Raw genomic sequence first — 19,023 nt, 5'->3', positions numbered from 1 at the left:
ATACAGGACTATCCGCTGCCAAGAACAATATTTAATCCCTTAACATCCAATGATGTGCCGTGTCAGTCATTGGATGCCTCCCCCTGTTTGGGGTGGACTTTGACTATGATTCCGCACCTTTTCTGGCATATGGCTGCTGATCGTCTATTGCTCCATACAGTATAATGGCCTCATATATTGCTCCATACAGTATAATGGAGACAAGTGACCCCACACTGAGGCACTCCAAGAAGCTCTTTACATTTCCATTTATCGTTTCTTCCTCTTGCCCTGCAAGGTTCAAGAAGAACATGGTGTAGTGATGCCCAAATATTTGAGCAGCTACGGTCAGAAGATGATAGTGGGGAATGGCAATTAGTGTCTCAATAGGCAGATGATGAGACACAGTTGTTAACAAGTGATGTTAAGTTAACAAGTCAGGAGGACCAGAGTGTGGAAGGTGGATGACGATGAAGTCACTGACCCAACCTGGGAAGGTGCCGTGCAGAGCAAGGACAGCAGCACTGCAACAGGCAGGATGAGGCAGTGGAGTGGTCAGAGGGAGAAGATGGGCAACTGTTCCTCAGAACACTGACATGAGGCAAGTTCCTAGGCCAAGGGTTAGGTGTAACTCAGTCTGGTGCGTATTTAAAGAAAGTGCAGAAGATGATCATTTGGAACCTGTGCCATACTAAAATCAGCAGGGGACTGACCATTACAACACTGTCCACCACCAGCATGCTCAGGCATGTCATCACAGCATCCAACTAAGAGGGCTGAATGCCTGGGTTCACAATCAGGGTCTGCAGGTGACACCAATGGATTTTCCCTTGTGCAACGTGCTTGCCAATCCCCTGTCCATGATGCAGGCCTGAATTCCTCTCGCCCTGCACCTCTTGTTGCACATATGCAAGTACCATCAGCAACCACGTCCAATTCCTTGCTCAGCGTTCAGTTGTCCCTACCCCAAGTTTTGGAACGCAAGCCTAAGTGCACTAAGCGTGTGCTTTTTAGACTGCTTGCCCTGGAAATGTTGCCTTTTAGGCTTGTGGACACAGACTTTCTGCAGCCTCATGGCGGTGGCTGTCCCTCGGTACTCCGTCCCCAGTTGCCACTATTATTCCTGGTATGCTGGCCAAGCCTTATACCAGCACATGTCCCATAGTAAATAAGTGCTTGTGGTCAGGGACGCTACAATGTCCTGACAGCACACTGGGTGAACCTAGAGTAGGTTGGGACTCTATCGGACACAACGACGCCAAGGATTGCAGGTCCTAGTTCGAGCAGGGATTCCTTCCCCTCCTATACCAGTTCCTACACCTCCTCCTCATCCTCCATGTCCAAATTGTTATCCATATCAGTCGCAAGCTTGAAGCACTGCCTTGATGAAGCGGCAAAAGGCTCTGTGGAGAAACTAATCTGTGACAAACAGCACACCGCCACAAAAATCCTGAAACGTATAACAGACCAAACAGATCTGTGGCTGTCACCGCTGAACATACAACTAGGCGTGGTTGTGTGTGATAATAGCTGTTAACAGGTGACCGCTCTGAAGCATGGCGAGCTTGCACAAGTATCATTCCTGGCGCATGTGCTCAACTTCAGTTCAGCAGTTCCTGAAAACCAACCCTGATTTACCAGAGCTGCTTGTGAAGGACTACACCCATTTCCGCAAGTCAGCTACAGCTGCCACCAGTCTTTCAGTGCTGCAGCAAGAGCTGACATGCCTGTCCGTTTTCCAGTCAGCCTCCACACATAACCGACGAGTGGCCATTCGTGTCTGACATCTGTGATGTTCTCCAAAACTTTGAGGAATAAACCAAGATGAGCAGCAATGATGCCATAATCAGTGTAACCATCTCACTTCTTTGTCGTGGCTCAGAGGAGGCTTTGCATGTGACCAGGTGGAGATAGAGGAAGAAAGTTCCCAGGGTGACACTACACAGCCCAGCCTCATTTCATCTCAGCGTGGATTGGGTGATGGGGAGGAGGAGGATAAACAGGAGCTAGTTGCCTGTGCTACAGAGGGTACTACCCACACCAGCTTCATTTCATCTGTTCAGTATGGATGGGCTGACGAGGAGAGGGAGGAAAAGGAGATGAAGCGTCATCTTACTGGTGGGGACAGGGTAGGCTTGTCTGTTGGAAGTCTGGCACACATGGCTGACTTTGCTGCCTTTCCCAGTGACCTTCGTGTTTTATGCATTTTGGCCAACACTGGTTACTGGTTGTTCAACCTTCTCGACCCACTCTACAAGGAGAACTTTCAATCTCTTCTTCCTGCAGTGCAGATAGCTAGTAAAATGGAGCAATACTAGAAGGCCCTAGTCTAAAAATCAGTAAAAAAAAAATTCCCATCTGACAACACTGGTGGCATAGGCCATAGATCCTTGGGCAACCAAGGAGGAGAGATGAAGGAGACAAACACTAAGTCTAACAGAGACGGGGGAACACTATGAGCAATCTGGGTCAGTTTCATTAGACCCTCTCAGTACTCAGGCTATGATGCGCGGGGTAGTCTGACAAGGAGGGAAATGTTTTTGAAGATGAAGTACCTAGCTGACCGTATCCACGTCCTCCATGATTCCTCTGTGCCCTACAACTATTGGGTATCCCAGCTGGACACGTGGCATGAACTGTCTCTGTATGCCTGGGAGTTGGTGGCCTGCCCTGCCACTAGTATTTTGTCAGAGAGGGCTTTTAATACGGCCGGAGGCATAATAACTGATAGGCGCATCCTCCTGTCAACTGAAAATGCTGACAGGCTGACTCTTATCATAATGAATAAGGCCTGGATTGGCCCTGACTTCTCAACTCCACTAGATGAGCAGTGGAACACAAAGCCAATTCAAATATTCCTTTTTTTTCTGGTGTATTCCCATGCACCTCTTCTCACCCAAAAAGCGAATATGGTTCATGGTTTCTTCTTTTTCTTGTCCTCCTACTCCTGCACCATATCAACAGGGTCATCAGATGGCCCTCACTCAAAATATTTTTAAGGTCATCAGGAGGCCCTCATTCTAAATTTTTCAGGGGTCAACCTGCTTCCCTCACTCAAATTTTTCTCCAAATGTTTGGAAGGTCATTATGCGTGTCTCTCTCCAAATTAGATGTCATACTCCTAATTTTTGCATCCCTTGCACTTAGTGCTTAGGGTTTATGAGTCTAGGAGTCCCACTACCTATCAATTTTAGCAGAATGTGTATGAGGCCCTACTTTGTCTACAGGCACAAGGAAGGTAAAACACCAGAGAAAACGACCAAAAAGTCCAAGTATATAGTAGAAATATAATTTTATTGGACAAATAGCGCAGACAAAGGGGAAGATAGTGGACAATGAAGTGCAAAAATCCACACAAATGCTTGGATGTGCAAAGGGGTGCCAAAACAATGAGAAGCCAAAGCAACCTCACATCTAATATATCATATAACAATAATCAACTAGATGTGTATTTCCTGAAGGAAGTACAGATAGTGGTTTGAAATGGTGCCCGGGCTGCCCCTTTAAGAGAGACTTGCCTGCTGCCCCAGCAAGACTTTCAACTCAGGATCTGTTTTAAGTGTGGGTGCCTCTCAGGGGCCACTTTGGCCTCAGGGTCTGATTTGGTGGCCGGGATCCCTCAGGGTCCAATTTTGTTGGTGTGGCCACTCAGGGTCTGATTTTGTGGGTGTGGCCCCTCAGGGTCTGATTTTGTGGGTGTGGCCCCTCAGGGTCCGATTTTGTGGGTGTGGCCCCTCAGGGTCCGATTTTGTGGGTGTGGCCCCTCAGGGTCCGATTTTGTGGGTGGGTCCCCTCAGGGTCTGATTTTGTGGGTGGGGCCCCTCAGGGTCCAATTTTGTGGGTGGGGCCCCTCATGGTCTGATTTGGTGGGCGGGACCCCTTAGGGTCCGATTTCGTGGTTGGTGCCTTTCAGAATCCGATTTGGTGGGCGGGGTCCCTCAGGGTCCGATTTGGTGAGCGGGGCCCCTCAGGGCCCGATTTGGTGAGCGTGGCCCCTCAGGGTCCGATTTGGTGGGCGGGGCCACTCAGGGTCCGATTTAGAGGGCAGGGCCCCTCAGGGTCTGATTTGGTGGGCAGGGCCCCTCATGGTCTGATTTTGTGGCCGGGGCCAATTGGGGTCCGATTTTGTGGGTGGGGCCACTGTGGGTTCGATTTTGTGGTTGGGGCCCCTCAGGGTCCGATTTTATGAGTGGGGCCCCTCCGGGTCTGATTTTGTGTCCGGGGCCCATCAGGGTCCCTCTTTGTGGTTGGGGCCTTTCAGAATCCGATTTGGTGAGTGGGGCCCCTCAGGGTCCGATTTGGCGAGCGGGGCCCCTCAGGGTCCGATTTGGCGAGCGGGGCCCCTCAGGGTCCGATTTGGTGGGCGGGGCCCCTCAGGGTCAGATTTGGAGGGTGGGGCCCCTCAGGGTCCGATTTTGTGGCCGGGTCCCCTCAGGGTCTGGATTTGTGGGTGAGGCCCCTCAGGGTCCGATTTTGTGGCCGGTGCCTCTCAGGCTCCGATTTTGTGGTTGGGGCCCCTCAGGGTCCGATTTTGCGGCCGGAGCCTCTCAGGGTCCGATTTTGTGGTTGGGGCCCCTCAGGATCTGATTTTGTGGCCGGGGTCCCTCAGGGTCCGATTTTGTGGCCGGGGCCCCTCAGGGTCCAATTTTGTGGCCGGGGCCCCTCAGGGTCCAATTTTGTGGGTGGGGCCCCTCAGGGTCCGATTTTGTGGGTGGGGCCCCTCAGGATCCGATTTTGTGGTTGGGGCCCCTCAGGGTTCAATTTTGTAGGTGGGGTCCCTCAGGGTCCGATTTTGTGGCCGGGGCCCGTCAGGGTCCGATTTTGTGGCCGGGGCCCGTCAGGGTCCGATTTTGTGGCCGGGGCCCGTCGGGGTCCCATTTTGTGGTTGGGGCCCCTCAGGGTCCGATTTTGTGGGTAGGGCCCCTCAGGGTCCGATTTTGTGAGTGGGGCCACTCGGGGTCCGATGTTGTGGCCGGATCCCCTCAGGGTCCGATTTTGTGGGTGGGGCCCCTCAGGGTCCAATTTTGTGGGTGGGGCCCCTCAGGGTCCAATTTTGTGGCCGGGGCCCCTCAGGGTCCAATTTTGTGGCCGGGGCCCCTCAGGGTCCAATTTTGTGGGTGGGGCCCCTTAGGGTCCAATTTTGTGGGTGGGGCCCCTCAGGGTACAATTTGGTGGGCGGGGCCACTCTGGGTACAATTTGGTGGGTGGGGCCACTCTGGGTCCGATTTGGTGAGCTGGGCCCCTCAGGGTCTGATTTGGTGGGCGGGATGTATCAGAGTCCGATTTGGTGGGAGGGGCCCCTCAGGGTCCAATTTGGTTGACGGGGACCCTCGGGGTCCGATTTGGTGGGCGGGATCCCTTGGGGTCCGATTTGGTGGGCGGGGCCGCTCGGGGTCCGATTTGGTGGGCAGGGCCCCTCGGGGTCCGATTTGGTGGGTGGGGCCCCTCGGGGTCCGATTTGGTGAGCGGGGACACTCTAGGTGTGATTTGGTGGGCGGGCCACTCTGGGTCCGATTTGGTGGGCGGGGCCCCTCAGAGTTCAATTTGGTCAGCGGGGACCCTCAGGGTCCGATTTTGTGGGTGGGGCCCCTCAGGGTCCGATTTTGTGGTTGGGGCCTTTCAGAATCCGATTTAGTGGGCGGGGCCCCTCAGGGTCCCATTTGGTGGGCGGGGCCCCTCAGGGTCCCATTTGGTGGGCGGGGCCCCTCAGGGTCCCATTTGGTGGGCGGGGCCCCTCAGGGTCCCATTTGGTGGGCGGGGCCCCTCAGGGTCCCATTTGGTGGGCGGGGCCCCTCAGGGTCCCATTTGGTGGGCGGGGCCCCTCAGGGTCCCATTTGGTGGGCGGGGCCACTCTGGGTCTGATTTTGTGGATGGGGCCCCTCAGGGTCCGATTTTGTGGTTGGGGCCTTTCAGAATCTGATTTAGTGGGCGGGGCCCCTCAGGGTCCGATTTGGTGGGCGGGGCCCCTCAGGGTCCGATTTGGTGGGCGGGGCCCCTCAGGGTCCGATTTGGTGGGCGGGGCCACTCTGGGTCTGATTTGGTGGGCGGGGCCACTTTGGGTCCGATTTGGTGGGCGGGGACACTGAGTCTGAATTTGTGGGTTGGGCCCCTCAGGGTCCGATTTTGTGGCCGGGGCCCCTCAGGGTCCGATTTTGTGTCCGGGGCCCCTCAGGTCCGATTTTGTAGCCGGTGCCTCTCAGGGTCCGATTTTGTGGTTGGGGCCCCTCAGGGTCTGATTTTGAGGGTGGGGCCCCTCAGGGTCTAATTTGGTGGGAGGGGCCCCTCAGGGTCTGATTTTGTGGGTGGGGCCCCTCAGGGTCCGATTTCGTGACCTGGGCCCCTTAGGGTCTGATTTTGTGGCCGGGGTATCTCAGGGTCCGATTTTGTGGGTGGGGCCCCTCAGGGTCTTATTTTGCGGCTGGGGCCCCTCAGGGTCTGGTTTTGTGGGTGGGGCCCCTCAGGGTCTGATTTTGTGGGTGGGGCCCCTCAGGGTCTGATTTTGTGGGTGGGGCCCCTCAGGGTCCGATTTTGTGACCGGGGCACCTCAGGGTCTGATTTTGTGGTTGGGGCCCCTGAGGGTCCTATTTTGTGACTGGGGCCCTTCTAGGTTCGATTTTGTGGCCGGGGTCTCTCAGGGTCCGATTTTGTGGTTGGGGCCCCTCAGGGTCTGATTTTGTGGCCGGGCCCACTCAGGGTCCGATTTTGTGGGTGGGGCCCCTTAAGGTCTTATTTTGTGGGTGGAGCCCCTGGGTCCATTTTGGTGGGCGGGGCCACTCTGGGTCCGATTTAGTGGGCGGTGCCCCTCATGGTCCGATTTGGTGGGCGGGGCCCCTCATGGTCCGATTTGGTGGGCGGGGCCCCCTGGGTCCGATTTGGTGGGCGGGGCCCCTCTGGGTCCGATTTGGTGGGCGGGGCCCCTCTGGGTCCGATTTGGTGGGCGGGGCCCCTCTGGGTCCTATTTGGTGGGCGGGGCCCTTCAGGGTCCGATTTGGTGGGCGGGGCCCTTCAGGGTCCGATTTGGTGGGCGGGGCCCTTCAGGGTCCGATTTGGTGGGCGGGGTCAATCTGGGTCCGATTTGGTGGGCGGGGCTCCTCGGGGTCCGATTTGGTGGGCGGGGTCAATCTGGGTCCGATTTGGTGGGCGGGGATCCTCAGGTTCCGATTTGGTGGGCGGGGCCCCTCAGGGTCCGATTTGATGGGCGGGGCCACTCTGGGTCCGATTTGATGGGCGGGGCCCTTCAGGGTCCGATTTGGTGGGCGGGGCTTCTCAGGGTCTGATTTGGTGGGCGGGGCTCCTCAGGGTCCGATTTGGTGGACGGGGCTCTTCAGGGTCCGATTTGGTGGGCGGGGCTTCTCAGGGTCTGATTTGGTGGGCGGGGCTCCTCAGGGTCCGATTTGGTGGGCGGGGCTTCTCAGGGTCTGATTTGGTGGGCGGGGCCACTCTGAGTCTGATTTGGTGGGCGGGGCCCCCAGGATCCGATTTGGTGGGCTGTGCTACTCTGGGTCTGATTTTTTGAGCGGGGCCACACTGGGTCAGATTTGGAGGCCAGGGTGGCTCAGCCTCCGATTTGGAGGCCGGGGTGGTTCAGCCTCCGATTTGGAGGCCGGGGTGGTTCAGCCTCCGATTTGGAGGCCGGGGTGGTTCAGCCTCCGATTTGGAGGCCGGGGTGGCTCAGCCTCCGATTTGGAGGCCGGCGTCACTCAGCTTTCGATTTGGCGCGCCGGCCCTTTAAGACTCATTTCGGTGCGCTGGCCCTTTAAGAATCACTGTGGCACGTCGGCCCTTTAAGAGCCAGGGTGGCTCACTGGGCTTCTAAATCCACTTTGTCGCACATTCTATCTCAGGGGCATGTGTCATGTGATGAAGCTAGATTTGCATTTGTGCTGTGGGTTTCACTTTAAGAGCTGATATTATGTGGCAGAAGCTCTGTCCTTGGGATGTCATGTGACGTTCGTAGGCGTTGGCATAGTAACTGGGTGTGCCTGCGCATATCAATGAGCTCAACTGCCATTTCAATCGCCTCAGGGCACGTTTTGCCATTACCCATTGAAAAGCATTGGAGACAGTGCATTCCAATGACGGGAAAAAAAAATTTCAAACGCAAATTGCGCAAAAACTACAAATCCGATCGACACGAAAAATACTTAGCACACCTCTCGTGGACGCTGGCTTCGAAACAACACCTCAACGGCGTCTGTGCGTGTAGCGGTTCGGGCTGTATTAATTGCGGAAATCAACTTAATAATAATAATAAGAAGAAGAAGAATAAGTTAGCAGCGTTCGGATTACAATATAGTGGTTTTTTCAAACCACTATAATTATTACAAAGTCAAGTGAGGAAAGAACAAAAAGGTGAGCCAGGTATAAACGTATATGCAGTGGGTATATAATAATAATTTTATACTGAAGTGTAGGTTTATGGATCATATTGGCAGCACTCTTAGTGATACCGTGGATTCAATACACTGATTATTTGGATCCCTGTATATTGGTTTTGTGAGGTTTGCTACTACATTGTGTACATACCCACTACGTATAGATTGCTTATACCTGGCAGACCTTTTGCTCTTTCCTCATTTGACTCTGTAATTGATTATTGCTATATGATATATTAGATGTGAGGTTGCTCTGGCTTCTCATTGTTTTGGCATCCGTTTGCACATCCATGTGTTTGTGTGGATTTTTCCACTTCATTGTCCACGATCTTGCCCTTTGTCCGCAATATTTGACCAATAAAATTATATTTCTACTATATACCTGGACTTTTTGGTCATTTTCTCTGGTGTTTTACCTTCCTTGTGTCTTTCGCTTGCGACCTGTCCATATTTTGTTCATTTATTATGTCAGCAGGATTTAACACCTTTCTGCCATATGACGTACTACCCGTCCATGTGCCCTGGGACTTAATTCCCAGGGACAGGATAGTACGTCATAGCGATCAGCGGCGCTCACGTGGTGAGCACCGCTGATCGCGGCCGGGTGTCAGCTGATTATCACAGCTGACACCTGGCACTATGTGTCAGGGGCGGTCACTGACCGCCCCCGACACGTTAACCCCTGGCACACTGCGATCAAACACGATTGCAGTGTACCGGGGGTTTAGGGAAGCATCGGCAGGGAGGGGGCTCCCTCCGTGATTCCCTGAGACCCCCGCAGCAGCGCAATGTGCTGCGCTGCTCCAGGGGCCTCCTTCCCTGCAGGTCCCCGGATCCAATATGGGGGCAGGGACCTTCGGGGGCCAGCAGGGAGCCGACTTCCTCATGCCTGCAAAGCGCCGGAATGAGGAAGCCTCCAGCACTGCCTGTGACAGATCGCTGATCGCTGACAGATCGCAGATCAGCGATCTGTCACCTGACAGTTATGTCCCCCCCGGGACAATGTAATAAAGTTAAAAAAAAAAAAAAAATATATTCCCTAATTCATTTTTTGGAAATAAAAAAACAAACAAAGCACACATATTTGGTATTGCCGCGTCCGTAACGACCCACCCTATAAAACTGTCCCATTAGTTAACCTCTTTAGCAAACCCCTTAAAAAATGAAAAGCAAAGCAAGAAATAATGCTTTATCATACCGCCGAACAAAAAGTGAAATAACGTGCGATCAAAAAGACGGATATAAATAACCATGGTACCGCTGAAAACGTCATCTTGTCCCGCAAAAAATGAGCCGCCACACCGCGTCATCAGTGAAAAAATAGAAAAGTTACAGCTTGCAGAATAAAGCGATGCAAAAATAATAATTTTTTATATAAACTTGTTTTCATTGCATAAAAGCGCCAAAACATAAAAAAAACAAATGAGGTATTGCTGTAACCGTACTGACCCGAAGAATCAAACCGCTTTATCAATTTTACCGTTCACGGAACGGTGTAAACGCACCCCCCAAAAGAAATTCATGAAACGCTGGTTTTTGTTCATTCTGCATCAAAAAATAGGAATAAAAAGCGATCAAAAAATGTCACGTGCCCGAAAATGGTACCAATAAAAACGTCAACTCGTCCCGCAAAAAATAAGACCTCACATGACTTGGTGGGTCAAAATACGGAAAAATTATAGCTCTCAAAATGTTGTGATGCAAAAACTATTTTTAAAATAAAAAGCGTCTTTTAGCGTGCGACAGCTGCCAAACATAAAAGCCGCCATAAATAGTAACTCAAACCCCCCGTTATCACCCCCTTAGTTAGGGAAAAATAATAAAATTTAAAAAATGTATTTATTTCCATTTTCCCATTAGGGTTAGGGCTAGAGTTAGGGCTGAAATTAGGGTTAGGGGTGTGTTGGGGTTAGGGTTGGAGTTAGAATTGGGGGTTTCCACTGTTTAGGCACATCAGGGGCTCTCCAAACACAACATGGCGTCTGATCTCAATTCCAGCCAACTCTGCGTTGAAAAAGTCAAATGGTGCTCCTTCCCTTCTGAGCTCTGCCATGCGCTGAAACAGTGGTTCCCCCCCACATATCAGGTATCAGCGTACTCAGGACAAATTGTACAATAACTTTTTGCTCCAATTTCTCCTGTTACCCTTGGTAAAATAAAAAAAATTTGACCTGAAGTAACGTTTTTTTGTGAAAAAAAGTTAAATGTTCATTTTTTTTTTTTTTTTTTTAAACATTCAAAAAATTCCTGTGAAGCACCTGAAGGGTTAATAAACTTCTTGAATATGGTTTTGAGCACCTTAAGGGGTGCAGTTATTAGAATGGTGTCACTTTTGGGTATTTTCTATCATATAGACTCCTCAAAGTGGCTTCAAATGTGATGTGGTCCGTAAAAATAAAATGGTGTGGCAAAAATGTGAAATCGCTGGTCAACTTTTAACCCTTATAACTTCCTAACAAAAAAAAAATTTTGGTTCCAAAATTGTGCTGATGTAAAGTAAACATATGTGAAATGTTATTTATTAAGTATTTTGTGTGCCATATCTCTGTGATTTAAGGGCATAAAAATTCAAAGTTGGAAAATTGCGAAATTTTCAAAATTTTCGCCAAATTTCCGTTTTTTTTCACAAATAAACGCAAGTTATTTGAATGAAATTTTACCACTAACATGAAGTACAATATGCAACAAAGCTGTACGTTATAAACTTCTGTGAAGCCCTTGGGGGTTCAAAGTTCTCACCACATATCTAGTTAAGTTCCTTGGGGGGTCTAGTTTCCAAAATGGGGTCACTTGTGGGGGGTTTCCACTGTTTAGGCACATCAGGAGCTCTCCAAACTTGACATGGCGTCCGATCTGAATTCCAGCCAATTTTGCATTGAAAAAGTCAAACAGTGCTCCTTCCCTTCTGAGCTCTGCCATACGCCAAAACAGTGGTTCCCCCCACATGCCAGGTATCAGCGTACTCATGATAAATTGCACAATAACTTTTCCAGTCCATTTTCTCCTGTTACACTTGGTAAAATAAAAAAAAATTGAACTTGAAGTAATTTTTTTTGTGAAAAAAAGTTAAATGTTCATTTTTTTTTTAAAAATATTTAAATTCCTGTGAAGCACCCAAAGGGTTAATAAACTTCTTGAATGTGGTTTTGAGCACCTTGAGGGGTGCAGTTTTTAGAATGGTGTCACTTTTGGGTATTTTCTATCATATAGACCCCTCAAAGTGACTTCAAATGTGATGTGGTCCCTAAAAATAAAATGGTGGTGTAAAAATGAGAAATCGCTGGTCAACTTTAACCCTTTAACTTCCTAACAAAAAAAAATTTAGTTCCCAAATTGTGCTGATGAGTAAACATATGTGAAATGTTACTTAAGTTTTTTGTGTGCCGTATCTCTGTGATTTAAGGGCATAAAAATTCAAAGTTGGAAAATTGTGAAATTTTCAAAATTTTCGCCAAATTTCCATTTTTTTCACAAACGCAAGTTATATGAATGAAATTTTACCACTAACATGAAGTACAATATGTCACGAGAAAACAATGTCAGAATCACCGGGATCCATGGAAGCGTTCCAGAGTTATGACCTCATAAAGGGACAGTGGTCAGAATTGTAAAAATTGGCCCGGTCATGAACGTGCAAACCACCTTTGGGGGTTAAGGGGTTAATGATAAGTATCACTATTTTATTGGGTAATATGCTGCTAGTATTCATGAGCATTTCATTCTTTTATGTCTACAGGGTGTATCCGAGTCCCTCTTCCTTCTAATTTTTGGCTGTTCTTGCATAGGCTTTGCGAGTTTCGGAATCTCTGTCATAACTTAAACAGGATGTGTCTAACCATGTCACAAACACCACATGCCAGATGATACAGGGAAATACACTGAGATGCCCCAGATATTAACCCCTTTCTGCCATAAGACGTACTAACCCGTCCATGTGCCCTGGAACTTAATTCCCAGGAACGGGATAGTATGTCATAGCGATCAGCGGCGCCCACGTGGTGAGCGCTGCTGATCGTGGCCGGGTGTCAGCTGATTATCACAGCTGACACCCGGCACTATGCGTGACACGTTAACCCCTTGTACACTGCGATCAAACACGATCGCGTTGTACCGGGGGTTAAAGGGAAGCATCGGCAGGGAGGGGGCTCCCTCCGTGCTTCCCTGAGCCCCCCACGGCAGCGCAATGTGCAGCGCTGCTGCGGGGGGCTCTTTCCCTACAGGCCCCCGGATCCAAGATGGCGATGGGGACCTTCGGGAGCCTGTAGGGAGCTGACTTCCTCACTGCCTGCATAGCGCAGGCATGAGGAAGTCTGCAGCAGTGCCTGTGACAGATCGCTGATCTGTCATAGTGATCTGTGATGTGACAGATCAGCGATCTGTCACAGGACAGTGATGTCCCACCTGGGACAATGTAATAAAGTTAAAAAAAAAAAAAAAAAAAAAGTGTAAAAAATAATTTAAAAAAAATCGCTAAATAAATTAGTAAAAAAAAAAAATATATTCCCCAATAAATTCATTTTTTGAAAAAACAAAAAAACAAACAATAAAAGTACACATATTTGGTATCGTCGCGTCCGTAGCGACCCGCCCTATAAAACTGTCCCATTAGTAAACCCCTTTAGCGAACCCCTTAAAAAATAAAAATAAAAAACGAAGCAAAAAATAATGATTTATTATCATACCACCGAACAAAAAGTGTAATAACGCGCGATCAAAAAGACGCATATAAATATCCATGGTACCGCTGAAAACGTCAGCTTGTCCCACAAAAAACGAGCCGCCATACAGCGTCATCCGCAAAAAAATAAAGAAGTTATAGCTCGCAGAATAAAGCGATGCAAAAATAATTATTTTTTATATAAAATAGTTTTCATTGCATAAAAGCGCCAAAACATAAAAAAGACCTAAATAAGGTATCGCTGTAACCGTACTGACCCGAAGAATAAAACCGCTTTATCAATTTTACTGCGCACGGAACGGTGTAAACGCACCCCCCCAAAAGAAATTCATGAAACGCTGGTTTTTGTTCATTCTGCGTCCCAAAAATCAGAATAAAAAGCGATCAAAAAATGTCACGTGCCAGAAAATGGTACCAAAAAAAAGTCAACTCGTCCCGCAAAGAATGAGGCTAGTTTCACACTAGGGTTTTGGAGCGCAGCGACGGCCTGCGCACGGCCGCCGCTAAGCCCCGCCCCCTGCCGCGCCTCTGCCGGTAGCTCCGCCCACCGGCGCATGACGCTGCATGCGCCCTGCGTCCCCTATCTTTATCACAGGGGGCGCAGTATGCGTTTGGCGGCGCATGCGCCTTTTTGACGGTGCGCCGACGCAACCAAACTGCAGCAGGTTGCGTTTGGCGCAGGTCGGCGCACCGTCAAAAGGACGCATGCGCCGCCAAACGCATACTGCGCACGGCCTGCGCCCCCAGTAATAAAGATAGGGGACGCAGGGCGCATGCAGCGTCATGCGCCGGTGGGCGGAGCTACCGGCGGAGGCGCGGCAGGGGCGGGGCTAAGCGGCGGCCGTGCGCAGGCCGTCGCTGCGCTTCAAAACGCTAGTGTGAAACTAGCCTAAGACCTCACCTGATTCGGTGGGTCAAAACACGGAAAAATTATAGCTCTCAATATGTGGTGATGCAAAAACTATTTTTACAATAAAAAGCGTCTTTTAGCATGTGACAGCTGCCAAACATAAAACCTCCATAAATAGTAACTCAACCCCCCCCGTTATCACCCCCTTAGTTAGGGAAAAATAATAAAATAAAAAGTATTTATTTCCATTTTCCCATTAGGTTAGGGCTAGAGTTAGGGCTCAGATTAGGGTTAGGGGTGTGTTGGGGTTAGGGTTGGAGTTATAATTGGGGGGGTTTCCACTGTTTGGGCACATCAGGGGCTCTCCAAATGCAACATGGCGTCTGATCTCAATTGCAGCCAATTCTGCGTTGAAAAAGTCAAATGGTGCTCCTTCCCTTCCAAGCTCTGCCATGCGCCCAAACAGTGTTTTACCCCCACATATAGGGTATCAGCATACTCAGGACAAATTGCAAAACAACTTTTGGGGTCCAATTTCTCCTGTTACCCTTAGGAAAATAAAAAATTGGGGGCAAAAATATTATTTTTGTGGAAAAAAATGATTTTTTTTATTTTGACGCCCAGGCGTTATAAACTTCTGTGAAGCACTTGGGGGTTCAAAAGTGCCCACCACACATCTAGATAAGTTCCGTGGGGGGTCTAGTTTCCAAAATGGGGTTACTTGTGGGGAGTTTCAATAGTTTAGGTACATCAGGGGCTCTCCAAACGCACATGACATCCGCAGACCAATCCATCAAAGTCTGCATTCCAAAACGTCACTACTTCCCTTCCGAGCCCTGACGTGTGCCCATACAGTAGTTTTCTCCCACATATGAGGTATCAGGGTACTCAGGACAAATTGGACAACAACTTTTGGGGTCCAATTTCTCCTGGTACCCTTGGGAAAATAAAAAAAATTGGTGACTAAAAGATCATGTTTGTGGAAAAAATACGATTTTTTTATTTTCATGCCTGGGCATTATAAACTTCTGTGAAGCCCTTGGGGGTTCAAAGTGCTCACCACACATCTAGATAAGTTCCTTAGGGGGTCTAGTTTCCAAAATGGGGTCATTTGTGGGGGGTTTCCACTGTTTTGGTACATTAGGGGCTCTCCAAAGGCAACGTGACACCTGCAGACCATTCCATCAAAGTCTGCATTCCAAAACGTCACTACTTCCCTTCCGAGCCCCGACGTGTGCCCATACAGTAGTTTTCTCCCACATATGGGGTGTCAGCATACTCAGGACAAATTGGACAACAACTTTTGGGGTCCAATTTCTCCTGTTACCCTTGGGAAAATAAAAAAAATGGGGACTAAAAGATGATGTTTGTTGAAAAAATGCGATATTTTTATTTTCACTCTCGGGCGTTATAAACTTCTGTGAAGCACTGGGGGGTTCAAAGTGCTCACCACACATCTAGATAAGTTCCTTGGGGGGTCTAGTTTCCAAAATGGTGTCATTTGTGGGGGGTTTCTACTGTTTTGGTACATTAGGGGTTTTCCAATCGCGACATGGTGTCCGATCTCAATTCCAGCCAGAAACGTCAAATGGCACTGCTTCCCTTCCGAGCTCTGCCATGCGCCCAAATAGTCATTTACACCCACATATGGGGTATCAGCGTACTCAGGACAAATTGCATAATAACTTTTAGGGTCCTGTTACCCTTGGAAAAATAAAAATTGGGGGTGAAAAGATCATTTTTGTGGAAAAAATATGATTTTTTAATTGTACCGCTGTATGTTATAAATGTCTGTGAAGCCCTTTTGGGTTCAAAGTTCTCACCACATATCTAGATAAGTTCCTTGGGGGGTCTAGTTTCCAAAATGGGGTCACTTGTGGAGGGTTTCCACTGTTTAGGTACATCAGGGGCTCTCCAAACGCGACATGGCGTCCGATCTGAATTCCAGCCAATTTTGCATTGAAAAAGTCAAACGGCGCTCCTTCCCTTCTGAGGTCTGCCATGCGCTGAAACAGTGGTTCCCCCCTACATATCAGGTATCAGCGTACTCAGGACAAATTGCACAATAACTTTTGCAGTCCGATTTCTCCTGTTACCCTTGGTAAAATAAAAAAAATTGAACCTGAAGTATTTTTTTTGTGAAAAAAAGTTAAATGTTCATTTTTTTTATAAATATTCAAAAAATTCCTGTGACGCACCTAAAGGGTTAATAAACTTCTTGAATGTGGTTTTGAGCACCTTAAGGGGTGCAGTTTTTAGAGTGGTGTCACTTTTGGGTATTTTGTATCATATAGACCCCTTGTAACAACCCTGCTGGCATCACTACACGGCCTCCCATCCCCCGCACACCAACTTACTTTCTGCTTCAAGCCATGCTGTGAATTCTGTCTGTTGCCAGCTCTGTGCCTCTGCTCTCCATGTTTCCAGACTGTGTGTATAGGGGGGCGGCGCCTGAACTCTCTGGTTCTTATGCAGTCAGGGTGCACCTGGGTAATCTGTCCCTGACCAATCACCTGGAGCCCTTGACTATCTAGTTTCACCACTCCCACTGAAACATTGCCTGTGCAATGTCTATACTCAGTGTCTTGCAGCTGAGGAAGCTAGGGCCTGTTCTGTGTATCTCCTTCTCTGGAGGAATACTTCTTGTCTTGCCTTGTACCTTGTCTGCCTGCCAGGAGGCTGAATATCCTGGTCTTTGTCCCTGTCTCTGTCTGAACTCAGTCTTACCTTTGTCTATCAATCTCCCTTTCTCCTTGTCCGTGGCTCCCTTCCTTGCTGTGTCTTTCCTTGTGTCCTCCCTGTCTGTGCATCTGCACTCTCACAGCTTTATCTATGCATCTGCACTCTAGCCGCTCTGTCTGCACGGCTCCTGCTGCCGCTGCAGAACCACTTGCTGCAGCTTCTCTCCACAGACCTTGTGGTTCAGCTTTGCTCCATTCTTGCTGCTGCTGCAGCTTCTCTCCACAGACCTTGTGGTTCTGCTTTGCTCCAGTCCTGCTGCTGCTGCACAACCTCTTGCTGCAGCTTCTCTCCACAGACCTTGTGGTTCTGCTTTGCTCCGTTCCTGCTGCCGCTGCGGAACCCCTTGCTGCAGCTTCTCTCCACAGACCTTGTGGTTCTGCTTTGCTCCAGTCCTGCTGCCGCTGCAGAACCTCTTGCTGCAGCTTCTCTCCACAGACCTTGTGGTTCTGCTTTGCTCCATTCCTGCTGCCGCTGTGGAACCTCTTGATGCAGCTTCTCTCCACAGACCTTGTGGTTCAGCTTTGCTCCACTCCTGCCGCAGAACCTCTTTCTGCAGCTTCTCTCTCCACTCCTGCCTTCACCTGCACCTCCTGTGTGAACAGGTCCAAACCTGTTCCTTCTTATTTCACTCCTGCCTGCATCTATACCTGCACCTCCTGTGTGAACAGGTCCAAACCTGTTCCCTCATATTCCACTCCTGCCTGCCTGCATCCATACCTGCACCTCCTGTGTGAACAGGTCCAGACCTGTTCCTTCATATTCCACGCCTGCCTGCATCCATACCTACACCTCCTGTGTGAACAGGTCCAAACCCGTTCCTTCATATTCCACACCTGCCTGCCTGCATCCATACCTGCACCTGCTGTGTGAACAGGTCCCTACCTGTTCCTTCTCAAGCCGTGCCCGCCTGTCCTGTGTCTCAAGCCGTGCCCGCCTGTCCTGTGTCTCAAGCCGTGCCCGCCTGTCCTGTGTCTCAAGCCGTGCCCGCCTGTCCTGTGTCTCAAGCCGTGCCTGTTTGCCCAGTGTCTCCAAGCCACACCTGCTTGCCCTGTATCTGTCGTACCTTCTTGCCCTGTGTCTCAGTCTGCCTGTCAGTCACATCTGTCCAAGTGACTTGTCTCCAAGTGGGATCAGCAGCCACAGCCAGACACCACCCTGGAGTGGCACCCGACAGCTATCTGCCGCACAAGCCTGACCTCACCATCAGAGGCTCCAGTGAAGACCAAGGTAGCTGTCGCAGTCACGCCCCTTCCAGGGTAGTCTGGTCTGTGGCACAGTGGGGCCACAACCCCCGGCTCGCACCATTCAGCCTATGCGTGAGCGTGACACCCCTCAAAGTGGCTTCAAATGTGATGTGATGCAAATGGCTGGTCAATTTTTAACCCTTATAACTTCCTAACAAAAAAAATTTTTGGTTCCAAAATTGTGCTGATGTAAAGTAAACATGTGGAAAATGTTATTTATTAAGTTTTTTGTGTGCCGTATCTCTGTGATTTAAGGGCATAAAAATTCAAATTTGGAAAATTGCAAAATTTTCAAAATTTTCGCCAAATTTCCATTTTTTTCACAAATAAACGCAAGTTATATGAATGAAATTTGACCACTAATATGAAGTACAATATGTCACGAGAAAACAATGTCAGAATCACCGGGATCCATGGAAGCGTTTCAGAGTTATAACCTCATAAAGGGACAGTGGTCAGAATTGGAAAAATTGGCCCGGTCATGAACGTGCAAACCACCCTTGGGGCTTAAGGGGTGGAGGAGGCTTTTTTAAAAAATTTTAATTTTTTAAAATGTTGCCTTATATACAAGTCTTTATATAGAATAGAATGTTTCCTAACATATTTTCCATGTAAAACCCATTTTATCTTCGGTTTTGTATGCTTTATTGTCAGTCCTTAAAAGTTGCGTAATTCCCTAACCACATTCTTCCCATCAGTGACCTGGGAGTCAAAGATGCATCCAGGCGTCTTCCCTATGCAGTTCTTATTCCATTTGAGTACTGTTTTTATCCATTTCAGTGATTTTCCTGCCCCACCTGCCCTCCGAATAGAGTCTTTAAGAAACGTGCTCGAGTTTCCCATTGACTTCCATTATACTTGTTATTCGAGTCAAACTCATCCGACCTGCTCGATTTGAGGTCTGAGCACTCAAGCATTTTAGTGCTTGATCATCACTATTTATTATCTTTTCACAGTAAATGCACTTTATTTCCTTCCTGAAAAGGACAATTTTTCAACTTTACCATGGTGTAGTGAAATGGTGAAAAAACATAAATTCTAATATTATATTTTGTCTTACAGCTGCAACAAATTTATATATGTATATATACACTATATGTCAAAATGTTGGTACCCTTGTAATTGTTCCAGAAAATGAAGTATTTCTCTAAAAAA

The sequence above is a fragment of the Dendrobates tinctorius genome, unplaced genomic scaffold, assembly GCF_039654945.1.
Source record: "Dendrobates tinctorius isolate UK_male_01 unplaced genomic scaffold, ASM3965494v1 ptg000011l, whole genome shotgun sequence".
NCBI lineage: Eukaryota > Metazoa > Chordata > Amphibia > Anura > Dendrobatidae > Dendrobates > Dendrobates tinctorius.
Note: the sequence above shows the minus strand (reverse complement) of the source record.